Here is a 21,681-nt window from a genome sequence, read left to right as displayed (position 1 = left end):
TCATTGAGTGTCTTTAAGACAGAGATAGATGGGTTCTTGATTAATAAGGGGACCAGGGGGTATGGGGAAAAGGCAGGAGAATGGGGATGAGAAAAATTTGATTGATTGCGGGGCAGACTCAATAGGAGCAGAATTAGACCACTCAGCCTATGTCTTGTGTTTGTGTGTGTGTGTGTGTGGAAAGGGTGTCTGTGTGTGTGTGCGTGTGTGTGTGGATTGGGTGTCTGTGTGTGTGTGGATAGGGTATTGTCTGTGTGTGTGTGTGTGTGTGTGTGTGTGGATAGGGTGTGTGTGTGTGTGTGTGTGTGTGTGTGTCTCATGTATGAAGTGTCATACATGATGAGATTTTCCTTCTGCACTGATGGCCTTAACAACCATCTTTAATTTTCAATTCTCAGTGGGTTTTCAAGGCACCCTCATGCTGATGTTTCTGCTCACCTCTCCCCCTGTGGTGCCAGGGCTACTGGGCCCCCTGCCTCAGGAACCCAACCACCGCCCTCTTCTTAAATGGATAGCGAATGTGGAGCTGCCCAACCAGTGGGCAACTCGATATCAGGCCCCGGACCCTCATCACTTCGCCAAAAGCCCATCCCACAGCGTTTGTGAACCTGTATCACAGGAGCTGCAGAAACAACGCTCAGCTGGTAGCGCTCTCATCTTTGCATCAGAGGGCTGTTGGTTCAAATCCCACTCTGGAGTCTTGAGTGTGAAGCCTAGTTGAGATTCTAATGCAGTTCTGAGGGTACTCTGAACTTGCAGAGGTGCCTCTCTGCAAAGGCAGTATTAAACTGACATTCTCTGGTGGACAGGAACAATGGTAGCACTATTTCAGTGCTCACCACTTCTTCCGCAGTGTTTACTGCTAAAAAAGATTGTCTGGTCATTACTACATAGCTATTTGTGGGATCTTGCTGTGCTCAAGTTAATGATCGCTCTTCCTCTAGTAAAATAAAATCATAGAATCCCTACTGTACAGAAGGAGACCATTCGGCTCCTCAAGTCTGCACTGACCACAATCCCACCCAGGCTCTACCCCCAGAACACCACATATTTACCCTGCTAATCCCCTGACACTAAGGTCAATTTAGCATTGCCAATCAACCGAACACACACATCTTTGGATTGTGGGAGGGAACCAGAGCACCTGGAGGAAACCCACGCAGACACAGGGAGAATGTACAAACTCTGCACAGACAGTGACCCAAGGCCAGAATTGAACCTGGCTCCCTGGCTTTGTGAGGCAGCAGTGCTAACCACTGTGCCACCTGCTGCACCAATGTGACAGTACAACATATCATTGGCTGTAAAGCACTTTAGGATGTCCTGTAATCCAAAAAGGCAGAGTGAGAATGCAAGTCCCTCTTCTTAATGCTAGTTGCACGCAGGTGTTCACATCATTTAAGGGGCTCTATTAGGGTGATGTAGGGTGATTGGGGGAGACAGGGTGTTCTGGGCCGCACTGCAAATGAACATTTGAGGTATTGATTTGCCAATTTCCGAATGGCAATCGATCTCTTCTGAGAAAGATGGAATTTGTTTATCTTGAGGATTGGTAACCCTGCCTTTTGCCAACTGGGAAACACACAATGTGCATTAATATGTTAACGCTGATTGGAAACCTCTCTCCAGCATCACTTTCTGCCTTGTTATCTCCTGAAATCATTATCTAGTGTCAGATGACGGCAATTAAAAATAACAATTCCCATCAGAAGATATTCCATGGAAAATGATAAATTAGAGCAGCAGAGTGTCCAAACATTGGAACTAGGCCAATGGACCATTTGCAGCTCCAAAGGCCCATACGGTTGTTTCTGTTTGAACCTCAGACCCTGAAGGTTCATAGAGTCATAGAGGTTTACCACATGGAAACAAGCCCTTTGGCCCAACTTGTCTATGCCATCCTTTTTTTTAAAACCCTGAAGCTAGTCCCAATTTCCCACATTTGGCCCATATCCCTCTACACCCATTTTACCCATGTAACTGTCTAAATGCTTTTTAAAAGACAAAATTATACCCGCCTCTACTAGTACCTCTGGCAGCTTGTTCCAGATACTCATCACCCTCTGTGTGAAAAAAATGCCCCTCTGGACCCTTTTGGATCTCTCCCCTCTCACTTTAAATCTATGCCCTCTAGTTGTAGACTCCCCTACTTTTGGGAAAAGGTATTGACTATCTAGCTGATCTAAGCTCCTCATTATTTTATAGACCTCTATAAGATCACCCTTCAGCCTTCTACACTCCAGAGAAAAAAGTCCCAGTCTATCCAGCCTCTCCTCATAACTCAAACAATCAAGTCCCAGTAGCATCCTGGTAAATCTTTTATGCACTCTTTCTAGTTTAATAATATCCTTTCTTTAATAGGGTGATAAGAACTGTACACAGTATTCCAAGTGTGGCCTTACCAATGTCTTGTATAACTTCAACGAGACGTTCCAACTTCTGTGTCCAATGTTCTGACCAATGAAACCAAGCATGCCGAATGTCTTCTTCACCACTCTGTCCACTTGTGACTCCACTTTCAAGGAGCTATGAACATGTACCCCTAGATCTCTGTTCTGTAGCTCTCCCCAGTGCCCTACCATTAACTGAGTAAGTCTTGCTCTGGTTCAATCTATCAAAATGCATCACCTCGCATTCATCTAAATTAAACTCCACCTGCCATTTGTCAGTCCACTGACCCAATTGATCAAGATCCTGTTGCAATCCACAATAACTTTCTTCACTGTCCACTACGCCACCAATCTTGGTGTCATCTGCAAACTTACTAACCATGCCTCCTATATTCTCATCCAAATCATTAATATAAATGACAAATAACGGTGGACCCAGCACTGATCCCTGTGACACACCTCCAGCTGGTCACAGGCCTCCAGTTTGAAAAACTACTGCTACAACCACCCTGTGGCTTCTGTCAAGAAGCCAATTTTGTATTCATTTAGCTACTTCACCCTAGATCCTGTGAGATTTAACTTTATGCAACAACCTATCATGCGGTACCTTGTCAAAGGCCTTGCTAAAGTCCATATAAACAACATCAACTGCACTGCCCTCATTACCTTCTTGGTTACCCCTTCAAAAATCTCAATCAAGTTTGAGATATATGATTTTCCACTCACAAAGCTATGCTGACTATCTCTAATCAGTCCTTGCATCTGTAAATACCTGTAGATCCTGTCTCTCAAAATACCTTCCAACAACTTACCCACCACAGATGTGACACTCACTGGCCTACAATTCCCAGGCTTTTCCTTGCAGCCCTTTTTAAACAAAGACATAACATTTGCCACCCTCCAATCTTCGGTCACCTCATCCGTGACTATTGACTATTCAAATATCTCTGCTAGGCGACCCGCAATTTTCTCCTTAGCCTCACACAATGTCCTGGGATATACTTCATCAGGGCCTGGGGATTTATCCACCTTGATGGGCTTTAAGACTTCCAGCACCTCTTTCTCTGTAATATGTACACTCCTCAAGATATCATTACTTATTTCCCCAACTTCCCTAACATTCATGCTTTTCTCAACAGTAAATACAGATGAGAAATATTCATGTAGGATCTCACCCATCCCTTGTGGATCCACATATAGATGGCCAAAAGAGCTGTTTTTTAGCATTGTTGCCTCATTGGTGGGTATCTCCTAACTCAGAGGGTCAAAATCCTTTAGGATTAACAATCTGAAATATCAGGAAATTACTAGCGAGCCTGGATTTCAATTCTTTACGCTGTGCCTGAAATAATCCATCCCAGTGCCGCCCGTGAAGCATTTGTACGATAGCCTCACCTTTCTCAGAGAATAGAAATAATCAACAGGGGGTCATTGGGCTGTTTGGCAGGATCGCAATGCTGAATTTACACATGGCCTGGGAGAAATGCTGCTCTCAATGATCCGAGCCTGCTTCCCTCCAGCACTGAAAGTGCTTACTGAAGCTTTACTGCTGCACTCCGGCATACCTTAATGGTGCCTGTACAAGTGCTTCTTCTGTTTCTTCCTGCTTGGTGACTGGCTGAGAGTCCATTACTCCCCCTTTATTGAAGCCAAATAATTGAAAAGGCCAGAACAGACGAGGAGATCGTAACCTGTGTTCATCGAAATGAATGCGGGCAAGCCCATAAACTTCCCGTTCGCCTGCTTGTTTAAGTAATATTGGCGTGTAGCCCGGTGCTAGATGTGCTGACTGGCTGGCTGGATACATCGCAGAGTTCCCAGAATAATACAAGATCAGCACCAATTAGAATTTCCCCGCACTTCTTAAAGTCGGCCTTCACCTCTGAAAGAGGGGGTGCTGGCTGCAGTAATTGATCAACAGGTTGGGATATAGATTAACAGGAATTACCTGGAGTTATGGTGCATCAGGAGAGAGAAAGAACTCCGATCCTGAGATGCAGCTTTGGAGGTCATAGCATTGCTATATAAAAGGTGGGATATGCTAATATGTGTCATAGATGGCGATGTATCACTAACATCAGTCATTAATGCGTTCGGCTCATTCTCAAGGGCGGTTGGAACACCATGCTCAAGGGCAACATGCCTACTCTGTAACCTATTTAAATATTTACTAATAAACAAGCATTAAACAGATGCCAAAATGCGCCTACAACTGCATAGTAACCAAGAACCATGCCTACAGAATCCACAGATAAGAAAGACCATCTCAGAACAAGCACAGGACGTTGAAAAGAGGAGAGAGGTGAGCTCTCCACAGGAGACCCCCCGACAGACACAGCGAAGGCGGCAGAAGCATGGAATTAATGCCAGCAATGTGGTCCTGAGGAGTGTCAGAAGAAGCTCCATGATGGCACACGTGTGTTAGGATCAGTGAACGTGTCTTCAAAGCCCAGTAACTGAACCAGCAACTTCACACAATGCCCAGTGCACCACGTCCCCATCACTCACCGATCAACAATCTCTCACAGTTGGGACTCATGTCCAACAGGCACATGCTCCAGCTGGACCCTCGCACATTTACCAGGCCTCACAGCCATATCTCACAGCTCCCAAATACGGAGCTATTCAACCCTGACTGCCATAGCATGCAACACTCACTGACACACTTCCCACTCACTAACAGGAAAAGGTGGCCCAAAGTAGATGGCACCCCACAGTTAAATGACAGGAGACTGACCCCCATGCAGGACATGGTGCTAACTCTCAGAATTGGAGTAGCCGTCACTAAGGGAATGCCAGGCAACATTGCTGAAGCTACAGAATCATAGAATCCCTACAGTGCAAAAGGAGTCCATTCGGCCCATCGAGTCTGCACTGATCACAATCCAACCCTGATCCTATCCCCATAACCCCATGCATTTACCCTAGCTAGTCCCCCTGACCCTAAGGGGCAATTTAGCACAGCCAATCCATCTAACCCGCTCACCTTTGGGCTATGGGAGGAAGCCAGAGCACCCAGAGAGAACCCATGTGGACATGGGGAGAATGTGCAGACTCCACACAGACAGTGACCCAAGCCAGGAATCGAACCTGGACCCCTGGCAGTGTGAGGCGGCAGTGCTAACCACTTTGCCACTGTGCCGTCCCATCTAGGATGTCGATTTTTTTTCCTGCCCTATGTACCATGTCAAATCTCACTTCAATTTCATCTCACGATATGGGATGATGTATAAACGGCAGCTGGTGTCACTGCACACCCCTCACCTCCCCACGCCCCTCTCCCACCCTACTATCCACAAATCAAACAAAATGGCGCAGTCTGAAACTTGGCCCTCAAGTCCATTTGCAGCCTCCCAGCAGCCAAGCCAGAGTCACGGGGATAGAAAGCCAAAGGAACACAAAGTCAGGAAAAGGGGAGGCACAAGGATGATTTGTTGAGTTTCGTGTTTTATTGAGCGCGTTCTGGATAATGTCGGTTTGGAATTGCTGCTTTGCGGTGACTTTTACTGCAGGACTTTCAAGATATCACAAGTGATAATCCACAACAAATGAATGGTGGAGAAGTGTGGACCAATGGGGATCTGCGGATTCATCAAGGGCAACAGGAGTGTGATGAGACGCTGGTAGAACAGCTCACTCAGATGTGTCCCCTTCCCTTCCTCCTCCCAAGGTGGTACCCAGTGTCCCGTACTCCACCACCTAATGGCCAGATTGTGGAAAATGGTCACCGTGGAGCTGGACACACATTCCAGTAAATAATTCCTTCTTAGCGCTCCTGGAAGCAAAACTGTTCCTTCAGGACGCCAGTGGGCTGCTCGCTGACCCTCCTGGCTGCCATTGTACGAGTGCTGGCCAAGCGTGGGGTGATTCCAGAGGGAACTCATTGGCCGGGTGTAAAGTGGAGAACAGAGTCATCGAGAAACCATCCTCTGGTTGGACACAGTGCCTCAAAGTTGGCTGGAATGACTGACCGGTGCAGGACGCAGGCATTGATCAACATGATGGGGGTGATTCCCCCAACCCGCTGCACTGTTGTAGCAGTGCAATGGGCCAGGACACATCAGCAGGGGCCATTTATCAGGTTCCCCGCCGGGCAACACGACCTCCGTACGTTTCCCACACAAAGATTTTTTGCATATTCAGCTCCCCGCCAAAAATTGGCAAGGAGCTGATTTCCATATTTAAATTCCTATTTACATTGGATTAGCAGGTCTGGGACTGAAGTCTCTGGACCCACTAGCATCTCCCCACATCCCCACCCCCCCACCCTCTGCCAAGAGTAGCTCACTCCACAAACAGGGGGCCAACCCCGCTGGAGGGAACAGAGGCCATTGAGGCCCCCCCTCCCACCCCAGGAAATGGGGGCTAAGGGAGATGCCCCCAGGCAGTGTTAGCTTGCCCACCTGGCAATGCCCAAGGGACACCTTGGCACTGCCCACCTGGCATCAGGCAGGTGAAGGGGGGGGGGTGGTGTCGAGGAGGTTGAGGCTGACAGGGGAGGAGGCATTGGGGCTTGCCCAGGGAGGTCCAGGAGGCCAGTGATGGGGATCTCGGGTCTAGTGCGGGGTTGGTGGGCATGCGCCAATCGCCACTCTGACAGATTGGCACATGCACAGTGGCCTGCTCAGCGTTATGCTACCAGCCTCTCAGGTGGGAATAGGCCCCAGTCCACAGGTTTTCAGCGTGAACCTCTCTCAGGTACACTGCCACGCTCAGATTGTGGGAGATACATTTTGAAAATCCTGCTAAAAAAAACCAGGGTGAGTTACTCCAGTTTTCACACAAATTCAGCACTTAGAATTTTTTGGGAGAATCATCCCCAGTGTTCTAGGTTTGGTTGCACACCAATTGTAAGCTGAGTTACATCTCAGTTTTTCCAGTTTATCACCATACTGAGATTTAGCACCCATGGAGATACATGTGTGTATTTGATGCATCACAAGGAAGCCTCGTATCCCAGCAAAGTCACGTGACGGCTTCTCCTGCCTCTCCCTGTTTAGAGGGAAGGTAATGAGGTGTCGTATCCTGGGATACCACAGCTCTGAGAGCTCCCAAATCTACATGTGGACAAAGAGCTTCAATATGGTGGCAATGTCACCTGTTAGAGCTGACTAAAAGCTGCGGGCCATGGTCACCTGTCACTGGCAATGCCATCCTCCCTCTACCCCCTGACTGCAGGCCTGGTTCCAAGAGCTGGTACAATTCTGTGAGCAGTTCCTTGGTGAAGCATAGATGCTGATCGCACCCAGGCTGCCTTACTGGTGTGGTTAGGGGAAGTGATCCCCGAAGAACATTGGTGGGGCTATTGCTCAGAATCATTCTCCCCCTCCTCCTCCTTTCTCTGCAAGCAGCTTGTCTTCTCTGCTACCTCTACTCTGTCTCCCTCCGATCATGCAGGGTGAGGTTGGGAGGAGAGGTGGTGGGATGCGTGACTGGAAGCAAGGTTAGTGTTCAGAGGCCTTCCAGAAGCACATAACTCCTTCCAAATGTCCAGCCCCTCTCGGTCCTGACTCCCCTCAACCCCTCCAACAACGCAATACTTCAACTAACCCTGCAACAAAAGCACTTCACCTGCAGGTTAGACAGTGATGCCTTTAGACTGCACTGGTGAAGGGGTGAGTTATGACAGCCACGGGGGATTGTCAATAGATCTCCCCAAGAGCCTCGAAGAATATGAACTCCCCTATTAAGCGTGTGGAGGCTTACCCAACAGGGAAGGAGCAGTGGGAGGTTTAAAACCAACCGGCTCCACTCAGGCCAGCAGTAGGTAGACTCAGGGCTGACCTGCACTCTGTAGCTGCGGAACGGTGTTGAAAACACGCTGTAAATAAAGGGTAATTGGTGACATCACATGGACTCATAGTTATGGCAATGGGCAGCACAGTGGTTAGCATTGCTGCCTGACAGCACCAGAGACCCAGGTTCAATTCCAACCCGGCTGTCTCTTTGTGTGGAGTCTGCACATTCTCCCTGTGTCTGCGTGGGTTTCCTCTAGGTGCCCTGGTTTCCTCCCACACTCCAAAGGTGTGTAGGTTAGGTGGATTGGCCATGCTAAATTGCCCCGTCGTGTCCCGGGGATTAGCAGGATAAATACGTGGGGTTACAGGGATAGGGCCTGTGGTTGGTGCAGGCTTGATGAGCCAAATGGCCTCCTTCTGCTTGTAGGGATTCTATGATGATGGAAGATTGGCCTAAGTAAGATTATTACAGGGTGGGCCTTTGTGCTATTAGAGCAATGGTTACAGGAGCGGCGAGGTCCAAAATGGCAGCTTGGGTGCCAACAGCATCAGACCGCTGTAACATCCTGTCCATCCTGTACATCTCCAGTGTTGTAACGCAATGCCCATGCTATCGCCCTGATGATTGGGAAGGGTCACACTGCCAGTAGGCGAATGCGCCTATTTGTTATTTTGACCGGATGCTCCATGATGCCAAGACCATTGGCACGGGGCAGGCAGACTTTGCCGGTGCTTGTCGAAACGTTGCACTGACTCCTGCAAAGTGCCGAAGAATTGATTTGATAGAGAGCAGCACTTTTAATAAATGTGACACAAGAAAGCACAGGATAACTGTGGGAGTTTGCACATTCTCCCCGTGCTTGCGTGGGTTTTCTCCGGGTGCTCCGGTTTCCTCCCACACCCCAAAGATGTGCTGTTAGGCTGATTGGCAGGAATAAATTGTCCCTAAATCAGTTTCCCTCAATCTGGATGGCCATAAAACATTAGACAGGGGTCGTGGGTGGAGAGGGGGGCTGGTGGTGTTGAGATGGCAGCACAGGCTCGTTGGGCCGAAGGGCCTGTTTCCCGGGCTGATTTTGTTCTTTGTTCTTTGTTTGTATAACGTCGAACAAATCCAATACAGACCTGTGGAGCCAAACCCCACACTCACACTCACACACTAGTGCTGCACCCAGAGCAAGCGAATGTGGTGGCCCCCAGAACCATTAGTGATGACCTTTTATAACAACTGCAGTGGTATCGGTGCTACGTACCCTTCCCCCACACCAGCTGCTGGTGTTGTTTCTGTATCCGATAGCTATATCCAATCTTCCTCATATGCTCCATTTCCACAACTTCATTAACTCTTTAACTCACTACTGGAAGATTTCTACCAGCGGGATTGATTTTGTTTCCAGCTTGGAAACAGCAACAATAAAGATCAAAGAACATGACAGCACAGAAACAGACCGTTCGGCCCTCCAGCCTGCGCCAATCACATTTACCAACCACTTAAATCCCTCTATTTATTCCCCATTTGTTCATGTGCTTATCAAGATAAGTCTTAAGTTTTGCCAACGTAACTGCCTCAACCACCTCACTTGGCAGTGCATTCCAGCCCCCCCACCACCCTCTGTGTAAAAAACTTCCCCTGCCCGTCTTCATTGAACCCTTCCCCCCCTTATCTTGAACTTGTGACCCCTTTCATTGTCATTTCTGCCCTGGGATAAAGCTTCCAACTGTTCACCCTATCTATCTTATACCTCTCATAATTGTATAAACTTCTGCCTCAGCCTCTCTCTTTCCAGGGAGAGCAACCCCAGTTTATCAAATCTCTCCTCATAGCCAATACCCTCCATACCAGGCAACACCCTGGTAAATTTGGTTGGGTACGGTATGGTACAGTAATTATGGTAAGATAATAAAACTGAAGCACAAAACCAAAAGAATTCAAAACTAAAAATGGAATGATTTCACATCCAATTCTCCCCACCATTCACTGATGTTCTTGGTTTATTTAGTGGCTCAGTGGTAATAAGAACATAAGAAATAGGAGCAGGAGTAGGCCATCTAGCCCTTCGAGCCTGCCCCGCCATTCAATAAGATCATGGCTGATCTGTCGTGGATCAGTTCCACTTTCCCGCTTTCCCCCCATAACCCTTAATTCCCTTGTCCATCAAAAAACTATCTACCCGTGACTTAAATATATTTAGCGAGGTAGCCTCCACCACTTCAACGGGCAGAGAATTCTAGAGATTCACCACCCTTTGAGTGAAGAAGTTCCTCCTCAACTCTGATCTAAACTGCGCCCCCCTTATCTTGAGGCTGTGCCCTCTAGTCCTGCTGTCCTTTCTAAGCGGGAAGAATCTCTCTACCTCTACCCTATCCATCCCCTTCGTTATCTTATACGTCTCTATAAGATCCCCCCTCATCCTTCTAAACTCCAACGAGTACAGGCCTAGACTATTTAGTGTCTCTAGTCTATTCTAGTCTAGTCTAGTCTATTTAGTCTTTAGTCTATTTATTAGAGGCTAATACCCCTGAACTCAAAGGTACTGGGTTTGAGTACCACTGCTGGGAATGGAGGGTCTTAATGACATTACTGTTACTAGAGAGGTGGTGCTCGACAGACTGGAGGGGCTGATTGTGGACAAGTCCCCAGGACCGGATGGAATGCATCCGAGGGTTCTGAAAGAAATGGCGGAGGTGATAGTGGATGCCTTGGTGGTTATTTTCCAGACGTCGCTGGATTCCGGGGAAGTGCCGGAAGATTGGAAAACGGCTAATGTTACGCCGTTGTTTAAGAAGGGTGCCAGGCAAAAGGCGGGGAATTATAGGCCGGTTAGTTTAACGTCTGTGGTAGGTAAAATGTTAGAAACCGTCATTAAGCAGGAAATTGCGAGGCATCTTGAAGGGAATTGCTTGATAGGGCGGACGCAACACGGTTTCATTAAAGGGAAGTCGTGTCTGACAAATTTACTGGAGTTCTATGAGGATGTGTCTAGGGCAGTGGATAGAGGAGAGCCGGTGGATGTGGTCTTTCTGGATTTTCAGAAGGCGTTTGACAAGGTACCTCACAAGAGGTTACTGCAGAAGGTCAGGGGACACGGAGTTGGGGGTAGGGTGTTAGCGTGGATAGAGGATTGGTTGTCAAATAGGAGGCAGAGAGTGGGGGTCAATGGGTGCTATTCGGATTGGCGGTTGGTGACTAGTGGGGTGCCCCAGGGGTCGGTGCTGGGGCCTCAGCTATTTACCATTTACATAGATGATCTGGAGGAGGGAACCGAGTGCAGGGTGTCGAAATTTGCTGATGACACCAAGATTGGGGGAAAGGCAAATTGTGCGGAGGGTGTGGAGAGTCTGCAGAAGGATCTAGATAGGCTGGGCGAATGGGCCAGGAAATGGCAAATGGAATTTAATGTTGGCAAGTGTGAGGTGGTCCACTTTGGTAGGAAGAATGGTAGGAAGGACTATTACTTACGGGGCGAAAAACTGCAGCAGGCGACGGTGCAGAGGGACCTCGGGGTCCTTGTGCATGAGTCGCAAAAACCCAGCTTGCAGGTGCAGCAGGTGGTCAGGAAGGCGAATGGGATGCTGGCCTTCATAGCGAGGGGGATTGAATATAAAAGTAGGGAGGTCTTGCTGCAGCTGTATAGGGCATTGGTGAGGCCGCAGCTGGAGTACTGTGTGCAGTTTTGGGCGCCGCACCTGCGCAAGGATATTTTGGCCCTGGAGGGAGTGCAGAGGAGGTTTACTAGGCTGATACCGGAGTTGAGGGGATTGAGCTATGAGGAGAGGCTGAATAAACTAGGCTTGTACTCGTTAGAGTTTAGAAGAATGAGGGGAGATCTCATTGAGACGTATAAGATGATGAATGGGATGGATAGGATAGAGGTGGAGACACTCTTCCCGCTCAAAAAAGACAGTAGGACTAGGGGGCACAGCCTCAAGATAAAGGGGAGGCGGTTTAGAACGGAGTTGAGGAGGAACTTCTTCACTCAAAGGGTGGTGAATCTCTGGAATTCTCTGCCCGTTGAAGTGGTGGAGGCTGCCTCGCTAAATATTTTTAAGAAGCGGGTTGATGGGTTCTTGATAAGAGAGGGGATTAAGGGTTATGGGGAGAGGGCGGGAAAGTGGAACTGAGCCACAACAGATCAGCCATGATCTTATTGAATGGCGGGGCAGGCTCGAAGGGCTAGATGGCCTACTCCTGCTCCTATTTCTTATGTTTTTATGTTCTTATATCACTCAGGTCAACAGTCCAGTGCAGTATGACTTCAAGGACGATAAAAACATAAGAGCAGAATTAGGTCACTCTGCACATCGAGTCTGCTCTGTCATTCAATCATGGCCTCCACAGCCTTTTGCAGCAAAGAATTCCATAGATTCACCAGTCTCCAGCTGAAGAAATTCCTCCTTATCTCTGTCTTAAAGGATCGTCTCTTTAGCCTGAGGTTGTGCCCTCTGGTTCTAGTTTTTCCTACTAGTGGAAACATCCTCTTCATGTCCACTCCTTCCAGGCCTTACAGTATCCTGTAAGTTTCAATAAGATCTCCCCTCATCATTCTAAACTCCAACGAGTACAGACCCAGAGTCCTCAACCGTTCCTCATACGACAAACTCTTCATTCCAGGGATCATTCTTTGAATATCCTCTGCACCCTTTCCAAGGCAGTACATCCTTCCTTAGATACAGGGCCCAAAACTGCTCACAATACTCCAAATGGGGTCTCACCAGAGCCTTATACAGCCTCAGAACTATATCCCTGCTCTTGTGTTCTAGCCCTCTCAACACAAATGCTAACATTGCATTTGCCTTCCTAACTGCCTACTAAACCCACATGTTAACATTAAGAGAGTCTTGAAAAAAGACTCCCAAGTCCCTTTGTGCTTCTGGTTTCGTAAGCATTTTCCGATTTAGAAATAGTCTATGCCTCCATTCCTCCTTCCAAAGTGCATCACCTCACACTTTCCTACGTTGTGTTCCATCTGCCACTTCTTTGCCCGCTGTTTCCAAGTCCTTCTGCAGTCCCCCTGCTGCCTCAATACTACCTGTCCCTCTACATATCTTTGTATCATCTGCAAATTTAGCAAAGTGCCTTCAGTTCCTTCTTCCAAATGGTTAATGTATATTGTGAAAAGTTGTGGTCCCAGCACCGACCCTTGAGGTAAACCACTAGTCACCAGCTGCCATCCTGAGAAAAGACACCTTTATCCCCACTCTCTGCCTTCTGCCAGTCGGCCAATCCATGCCAGGATCTTACCCTTAACACCATGGGCTTTTAATTTGTTTAACAGTCTCCCATGCAGCACCTTGTCAAAGGCCTTTCGGAAATCTAAATAAATCACATCCACTTTCTCCTTTATCTAACTTCTTTGTTACCTCCTCAAAGAACAGATTTGTCAGACATGACCTCCCCTTGGCAAAGCCATGCTGATTCAATCCTATTTTCTCATGCATTTCCAAGTACTCCACGATCTCATCTCTAACAATGGACTCTAAGAAGAGAAGAGAAGATCTCCTGCGGCCTGGTCAATATTTATCCTTCACAATATCCCACTAAGACAGATGAAAAACTCTTTTTCTCTCTCAATAGATACTTCCTGACATAAGAACATAAGAACATAAGAAATAGGAGCAGGAGTAGGCCATCCAGCCCTTCGAGCCTGCCCCGCCATTCAATAAGATCATGGCTGATCTGTCGCTGATCTGACCTGCTGAGTATTTCCAGTAAAAACAGAAAAATGCTGAAGAATCTCAGCAGGTCTGACAGCATCTGTGGAGAGAGAATAGAGCCAACGTTCCAAGTCTAGATGACCCTAAATATTTCCAGTATCTTCCGTTTCACCACTGAATTGCCCACTTGCTGATTATCACATTGCTGGCTGAGGGATCTTGCTGTTTACAAATTAGCTGACACATTTCCTGCATTACAATAATGACTACACTTCAAAAGTAACTCAATAACTGCAAAATGCTTTAGAATACTGTGAAAGGCACAGCATAAGTGGAAGTCCTTTTTTAGAGAAAAGAGCTTCAGACCATTTTAAACTATAAACAAAAGCATAAATGGAATATTTTGCCCTCTGTTCAACATATTCTAGTCTAGTCATTTTTGAACTTAAAATATTTGCACATATTTTGATTTCTCTGACTATATGTTCACAATATCTGCTTTGGGCATGTAGCAAATTTTTTCCATAAAAGAGCTTTGGTAGCTGATGAATTGTTTCTTCCAACCAATTGAAATTCCAGATTCCAAAGGTGTCCCTGAAGGATTCTTGACAACAATACCAGCAACTTTCATTCATAAATCATCTTTTAACCTGGTAACATGTCTCAAAGAGTAACTCAAGTGTGTTATTCATTAAAGTTTTACACCGAGCCACATGAGGAGATATTAAGGTAGATGGCTTAAAAGTGTAGCTAAAGTTTTAAGGAGGAGAAAGAAGTGGCGGAAAGGTTAAGGGAGGAAGCTCCATAGTCTGGGGCCTAGGCGACAGAAGCAACAACAATTTACGTTTATGTAGTAGCTTTAATGTAGTAAAAAGTCCCAAGGTCCTCGACGGGACAAATAAGAAGTAGGAGCAGGATCCAGATTTTTACAGCGCAGAAAGAGGCCCTTTGGCCCATCATGTCTGTGCCAGACATCAAACACCTATCAATTTTCATCTCATTTTTCAGCACTTGGTCCATAGTCTTATAAGCGATGGTGTTTCAAGTGCTCATCTAAATGCTTCTTAAATGTTGCAAGGGTTCCCATCTCTACCACCCTTTCAGGCAGTGAGTTCCAGATTCCCACCACACTTTGGGAAAAGACCTTTCCCCGTATCCTCTCTAAATCTCTTGCCCCTTCCCTTAAATCAATGCCTCCTGGTTACTGACCCTCTACAAAAGAAGTACAGCGTTCCAAAAACTGGAGTAGTCATGGGTTTGGAAGGTGCTGCCCAAGGAGCTTTGGTGAGTTTGATAGTGCACCTTGTAGGTGGTACACACAGCTGCCACTGTATGTCGGTGGTAGAGGGAGTGAATATTTGCGGGTGGGGTGCCAATCAAGCGGGCTACTTTAACCTGGATGATGTCAAACTTCTTGAGTGTTGTTGGAGCTGCCCTCATCCAGGCAAGTGGAGGGATTACATCACACTCCTGCCTTGTAGATGGTGTGCAAGATTTTGGCAGACAGGAAGTAAGTTACTCAAAGCAGGATTCTAGCCTTTGACCTGCTCTGAAGCCACAGTGTTTATATGACTAGTCCAGTTCAGTTTCTGGTCAATGGTAGTGTCCAGTATATTGATAGTGAGGGATTCAGCAATGGTAATGCCATTGAATGTCACGGGGAGATAGTTAGATTCTCTCTTGTTGAAGATGGTCATTGTCTGTTACTTGTGTGGTATGAATGTTACTTGCCACTTGCCAGCCCTGGCCTGGATATTGTCCAGGTCTTGATGTATTTGGACATGGACTGCTTCAGTATCTGAGCCGTCGCAAATGGTGCTGAACATTGTGCAGTCATCGGCGAACACCCCCACTTCTGATCTTACAATGAAAGGAAGGTTATTGATGAAGTAGCTGAAGCTGGTTGGACCTAGAACACTACCGTGAGGAACCTCTGCAGTCACGTCCTGGAACCAAGATGATGGACCACGAACAACCATAATCATCTTCCTTTGTGCTAGGTATGACTCTGAAGTGGAGAATTTTCCCCAATTGTCAGTGACTCCAGTTTGTCTAGGGCTCCTTGATTCCACTCTTGGTGAAATATGGCCTTGATGTCAAGGGCAGTTACTCTTAGCTCACCTTTGGAGTTCAGATCTTTTGTCCATGTCCTGTAATGAAGTCAGGAGCTGAGTGACCAAAGCAGAATCCAGACTGTGAGTGTGAAAGGTTTAATTGAAGATGACATCTGAGCGGTTTTGCATTTTTCCTTTATTTGGTTTCTGGTTATTCTCTTTATGGAGGCCCTAAAGTCCCAGATATCAGTCAGTGGTTATATGGACTGGCCTGAGAAACATTTATCCCAGCTACTGGCTCTAGCAAATGGATTGTGAGCAGCTCTGGGTTCCATACCTAATGAAGGCTGTGCTGGCTTTGGAGAGGGTCCAGAGGAGGTTCCCAAGAATGATCTCAAGAATGAAGGGATCATATGAGGAGTGGTTGAGGAGTCTAGAGAATGATGGGGGGGGAGGTTCTAATTGAAACTTACAGAATACTGAGAGGCCAAGATAGAATGGTGTGGAGAGAATGTTGGGAGAGACTAGAACTTGAGGGCACAACCTCAGAGTGAAGGCACGCTCCTTTAAAACTGGGATGAGGAGAAATTTCTTTAGCCAGAGGGTGGTGAATCTGTGAAATTCATTGCCACAGAGGGCTGTGGAGGCCAGGTCACTGAGTGTCTTTAAGACAGAGATAGATATGTTCTTCATAAATAAGGGGATCAAAGGTTATGGGGAGAAGGCGGAAGAATGGGGATGAGAATCATATCAGCTATGAATGGCGGGGGGGGGGGTGGTGAAAGGTAGACAAGTCTCCTGGTCCCAATGGAATGCACCCCAAGGTACTGAAGGAGATGGCAGGAGAAATAGCAAATGCACTAGTGGTAATTTACCAAAATTTGGAATTCAGAAGAATAAGGGGAGATCTTATAGAAACATATAAGATTCAGAAGGGGATAGAAAAGATAGAAGCAGGGAAGTTGTTTCCACTGGCGGGTGAAACTAGAACTAGGGGACATAGCCTTGAAATAAGGGGAAACAGATTTAGGACTGAGTTGAGGGGGAATTTCTTCACACAAAGGGTTGTGAATCTGTAGAAGTCCCTGCCCAGTGAAGCAGTTGGGGCTATCTCATTGGATGTTTTTAAGGCAAGGATAGATAAATTTTTGGACCGTAACGGAATTAAGAGTTATGGTGAGTGGGCGGGTTAGTGGAGCTGAGTCCATGAAAAGATCAGCCATGATCTTATTGAATGGCGGGGCAGGCTCAAGGGGCCAGATGGCCTACTCCTGCTCCTAGTTCTTATGTTCTTATGACTGAATGGTGGAGCAGACTCAGTGGGCTAAATGGCCTAATTCTGCTCCTATATCTCAAGGTCTTATGATTCAAGAATAATTCTAGCATAATGGCTTAACATTAGAATGTGCTTTAGCTTTTAATTCACAAACAAATGTACTAAACAGCAATAGAACAAGGAAACAGGAGTGGCAATACATTACGTATAATTACAACAGCTAGTTTAACTAGCTCCTGCTAGCAACGGAAACAACAAGTAGTTTACAACTTCTGTTACAAGCTACACTGGCATTAATTTTCATTCACAGTGGTTCCTTTCTGCTTTACCCACCAACGAGGGAAGCTATGAGGGAAGTTAATTAACACTCTGCCTTGAGGCTTTCTGACAGATTCCAATTTCTTTAAAAGACTCCAGTGAAAAACAGACTGAGAGATAAATACCTTAAAGCTACCAAATAATACCAATCGGGTTTTAAATAACTGTCTGGTCAATTGAAGAGGAGCTGCTAATCAATTATATATCTGGACAAATCACATTGTATAATTGCAAATGAACTGAATGTTTTGCCCATCCTCCTCAGAACACTTGCAGGTTCAGGATTAATTATTGCAAAGGAATTACGTGGAGAATTCTTCGGTGAATAAAAATGGTTTTTAAAAGACCTTACACGTATGACAATAAGACAACACAAAGCCAAGTCTCAGGCAAAAATGCATCATTATGATGAATAAGCTTTTTTCCTGCAAAGGAACAGGCGTTGACTGTGCAATGTCCCAGTATCTTAGCTTTCATCAAAAGCTCTGTTCATCCTATCTCAAACCCCTCAGAACAAAGTGATCATAACTGGTTGCAGCTAGCTGACAAACTCCGTAGCCAATGCAGACGTCAATGCATAGTGATCATTTATATACAACAGAAATAATCTAACCATTAATTACAATATCAAATATCAGCTGAGTTGGAGTGAGCTACAGACTGTAATGTAATCTCGAGGTTCAAATGATTTTCAGTAAGTGCTAGCTTGGCTCTTCTGTTTATGTAATCTTCTGATACTTTGAAGCCTTGTCGCATATTGAAACGGCTGCTTCTTTTCCTGGCAAGGTACGACTATCGCTGGGCTAAGTGTTACAGTGACAGAGGGGGGTACGATTTCCCTTTGTGTGCTCATTATGGAAACACCATGAACCTGTTCATTGGGACAAGGTTACAATATTCATTTTACTATAAATAGGAACCCTGCTCCATAAATGTGTTTGTCTGCATTTGTACGTGAGATGTTACAGAATGGAAAGTAACAGTCACAACAAATTAACAAATTTTCTTGGTAAGAAAAATTAATATACATTCTGCATATAGGGGGCTAAAAATTCAACAGAATCATTTTAGATATCTCACCTATGTCAGCGCATGCTCAGATGAGAGGATGCAAAGAGCATGAGATATTGAGCAGTCTTCAGGTACATTTTTTAATTGATTCGTGGGCGTTGGGTATTGCTGGCTGACTAGCATTTAGATTCGTAAGAGTCCTACAGTGCAGAAGGACATCATTCGGCTCAACAAGTCTGACCAACCACAATCCACAGTATGGTGTACTGGCCTTCATTAATCGCAGGATTCAGTTTAGGAGTCGGGAGGTAATGTTGCAACTTTATGGGACCCTTGTCAGACCCCACTTGGAGTACTGCGCGCAGTTCTGGTCGCCTCACTACAGGAAGGATGTGGAAGCTATTGAGAGGGTGCAGAAGAGATTTACAAGGATGTTGCCTGGATTGGGAGGCATGCCTTATGAAGATAGGTTGAGGGAGCTAAGTCTCTTCTCCCCGGAGAGACGAAGGTTGAGAGGCGACCTGATTGAGGTTTATAAAATGTTGAGAGGAATAGATAGGGTGGATTCTCAGAGGCTATTTCCCAGGGCTGAAATGGTCGCTACGAGAGAACACAGGTTTAAGGTGCTGGGAAGCAAGTACAGAGGAGATGTTAGGGGTAAGTTTTTCACTCAGAGGGTGGTGAGTGAGTAGAATCGGCTGCCGTCGGTGGTGGTAGAGGCAAACTCGCTGGGGTCTTTTAAAAGACTTCTGGATGAGTATATGGGATCTAATGGAATTGGGAGTTACAGATAGTTCTATGGCTTGGTAGGTATAGATATATGGATGTATAGATTTATAGGTATAGATGGCTTGGTAGGCGCAACTTGTGGGCCGAAGGGCCTGTTTGTGCTGTAGTGTTCTATGTTCTAATCCCACCCAGGCCCTATCCCCATAACCCTATCAACATTTACCTAGCTACTCCCCCTGACACTAAGGAGCAATTTACCATGGCCAATCAACCTAACCCACACATCTTTGGACTGTGGGATGAACCCGGAGTGCACAGAGGAAACACACGCAGATATGGGGAGAATGTGCAAACACCACACAAACAGTGACCCAAGCTGGGAATCGAACCCACGTCCCTGGTGCTGTGAGGCCACTATGCTGTCTTTTATTGCCCTACCCTAGTTGCCCTTGAAATTGAATGGCTTGCTGGGCCATTTCAGAGGGCACTTGAGAGTCAACCACATTGTCGTGGTTCTGGAGTCACATGTAGGCCTGACCAGGTGAGGACAGCAGATTTCCATCCCTAAAGGACATTAGTGCTTTTCCAACAATCGACAATGGTTTCATGGTCATCAGTAGATTCTTAATTCCAGATATCTTTATTGAATTAAAATTCTACCATCTGTCATGGCGGGATTCGAACCTGGGTTCCCAGAACATTAGCTGAGTTTCTGGATTAATTGTTTAACAATAATACCACTAGGATAGCGCATCCCCACCTACTTGAGTAAAATCCCAGGGGTATGGAGTGCGATCGGAAGTTGGTGATGGGTTGTAGATTGGAGATTAGGAAAGAACAACATAGGAGTCCGCAGTATTATTGGGACTTCTCAGCTGTGACTGGGGATATCTTTTAAAAAAACCACCATTTCAACAATTTTATAAACACCAACTTCACAATGCTCCAGGTGCTCTGGTTTCCTCCCATAGTCCGAAAGATGTGCTGGTTAGGTGCATTGGCCATGCTAAATTCTCCCTCAGTGTACCCGAGCAGGCACCGGAGTGTAGCGACTGGGGGGTTTTCACAGTAACTTCATTGCAATGTTAATGTAAGCCTACTTGCGCCACTAATAAATAAGCTTTAATTTTAATCTCCAACGCAACAGTAAACAAATGATTTTCTTTGTCATTTTAAAGTTTATTTATGTGTCACAAGTAGGCTTACATTAACACTGCAATGAAGTTATTGTGAAAATCCCCTAGCTGCCAAACTCCACCTTGGCAATGCCCACTGGGCAATGGGCATCATTTGGGAGGCTGGTGATCGGAGTGTAGGGTGTGGTCGAAGTGGCAGTGATCGAGCTGCCATTGGGGGGCCAGCAATGTGGGGCTACTGCGCACGCACTGATCTCGGCACTGACAGATTCACACACGCGCAGTGGCTCGCTCAGCACTTTGCTGCCAGCCTCTTCAGCAGGAATAGGCTCTGCCCACTGATTTTCAGTGTGAATCTCCCTGAGGCACTCTGCAGCACAGAGTGTGGAAGATTCATTTTGAAAATCCCACTAAAAACCCAGCAGGAGTTACTCGAGCTTTTACATGAATGCAGCACTTAGAACTTTTTTGGGAGAATCTAAGCCTAAGAATCTGAACTGGCGATGTCAGGTGAGAGTGTCTACCCTTGATAACAAGGCCACATTTGACCAAGTGGGGCATCAGTGAACCCTAGCAAAACTGTAATCAGTAGGAATCAGTGGGTAGTTCTCCAACAATTGGAGTTCTAATTGGCATTAAGGAAGATTGTACCGACCACAATCCCACCCAGGCCCTATTCCCGCAACCCCTCGCGTTTACCCTGCTAATCTCTCTGATACACAGACCAATTTAGCATGGCCAATCAACCTAATCTACACATCTTTGGACTGTGGGAGGAATCCAGAGCACCCGGAGGAAACTCATGCAGACACAGGGAGAACATGCAGGCTCCACACAGACAGTGACCCGAGGCCAGAAATGAACCTGGGGCCAGGCGCTGTGAGGCAGCAGTGCTAACCACTGTGCCACCATGACACCCTCTCTGCTAAGATCTTATTTCTTTGATAATCAAATTGCCTTTAGCACTCTCACACAGAGACAAAAGGCTCTGCTCGGTAAAAGTCTTAGAGACAAAGACACTTCTGATTCATGCCAAATTTTTAATGATTGAAACCATAATGCTTTAATGACCAGTTGAAGTGGCGGCACAGTGGTTAGCGCTGCTGCCTCACAGTGCCAGGGATTCAGGTTCGATTCCCGGGCTTGAGTCGATGTCTGTGCAGAGTCTGCACGTTCTCCCCTGGTCTCTGTGGGTTTCCTCCGGGTGCTCCGGTTTCCTCCCACCGTCTGAAAGACCTGCTGGTTATGTGCGTTGCCAACGAGGATATTTTCACAGTTACTTCATTGCAGTGCTAATGTAAGCCTACTTGTGACACTAATAATAATCTTTAACTTTCCTGCAGATGCTGACCCCTCTTTTAGATAGCTCCATCT

General features: G+C 46.4%; 1 protein-coding gene across 2 annotated transcripts in view; it reads right to left on the bottom strand.

The window, feature by feature from the left end:
* LOC145347618 (very-long-chain enoyl-CoA reductase-like) overlaps positions 1–21,681 on the bottom strand; it is an 87,524-nt gene that overhangs the window by 55,603 nt on the left and 10,240 nt on the right. The window contains exon 1 of one of the 2 annotated variants that reach the window (XM_080195252.1): positions 3,786–3,846. The exons of the other annotated variant lie outside the window; for it this stretch is intronic. The gene's annotated coding sequence lies outside the window, so the exon portion shown is untranslated. Of the gene's footprint in view, positions 1–3,785; positions 3,847–21,681 lie in introns of those variants that run through there. 2 annotated transcript variants of the gene reach the window in all.

The sequence above is a fragment of the Carcharhinus amblyrhynchos genome, chromosome 9, assembly GCF_965287045.1.
Source record: "Carcharhinus amblyrhynchos chromosome 9, sCarAmb.v2.hapA, whole genome shotgun sequence".
NCBI lineage: Eukaryota > Metazoa > Chordata > Chondrichthyes > Carcharhiniformes > Carcharhinidae > Carcharhinus > Carcharhinus amblyrhynchos.
Note: the sequence above shows the minus strand (reverse complement) of the source record. Positions and strands in the feature narration are given on the sequence as shown.